Below are 758 nucleotides of genomic sequence, written 5' to 3' on the forward strand. Positions count from 1 at the left end.
GACATGGCTAGACTCTTCAGCTGGGACATTGCTGGATGCTGTAAACTTCCCGTCAACCTCAGCAGGGACATGGCTGGCCTCAGTGAGCTTCCGATCAACCTCAGCTGGCACATTGTTGGATACTGTCCACTTTCCAGCAACATCAGCTGGGACATGGCTAGACTCTTCAGCTGGGACATTGTTGGATACTGTTAGCTTCCCATCAACCTCAGCAGGGACATGGCTGGCCTCAGTGAGCTTCCCATTAACCTCAGCAGGGACATGGCTAGACTCTTCAGCGGGAACATGGCTTGATGCGGTTAACTTCTCATCCACCTCAGCAGGAAGAGGGTTGGTCTCCATCAATTTCCAATCAATGCCTAAAGAATATTGGTTTAAAAAAAAAAAAAGTTCTCTTTCCTCAGTGTCTGTGTCAACCTCAAAGCATCAGCACAAAACTCACCTTTTTGGATAGTTAGCCCAGATGCATTCGGCAAAGACATCTCAACAGCCATTTTACATTTCACTACCACTGGCCATGTTGGATTTTGTCTGTTCACACAAGGGACAGACAAGGGACCATCTGGAAAATAAAATGTATTACTAACTTGAATACAAGTAATCAGGCCCCGTTAAAGTTAACTTTGGATAGGGTAAAAAAAAAAAAAAAAAAGCACAATGTTAACCACTATATAATAGTTACAAACCTTTGCTCTCCAAGCGTGCTTGTTCAATATCAGTCTGGTAAAAATGACGCCCAACTGGAGAGGCAAATCCTG

General features: G+C 44.3%; 1 long non-coding RNA gene across 1 annotated transcript; it reads right to left on the reverse strand.

Moving 5' to 3' along the window:
* Window positions 1-266: 266 nt before the first annotated feature.
* Window positions 267-758, reverse strand: LOC130099506 (uncharacterized). The gene is made up of 3 exons (XR_008808402.1): window positions 687-758; window positions 443-562; window positions 267-359 (listed from the first exon to the last, which is right to left on the reverse strand). It is a non-coding gene; the product is annotated as an uncharacterized LOC130099506 (long non-coding RNA).

The sequence above is a fragment of the Rhinichthys klamathensis genome, unplaced genomic scaffold (assembly GCF_029890125.1).
Source record: "Rhinichthys klamathensis goyatoka isolate OS25496 unplaced genomic scaffold, OSU_Roscu_1.1 h1tg000230l_1, whole genome shotgun sequence".
NCBI classification, from domain to species: domain Eukaryota; kingdom Metazoa; phylum Chordata; class Actinopteri; order Cypriniformes; family Leuciscidae; genus Rhinichthys; species Rhinichthys klamathensis.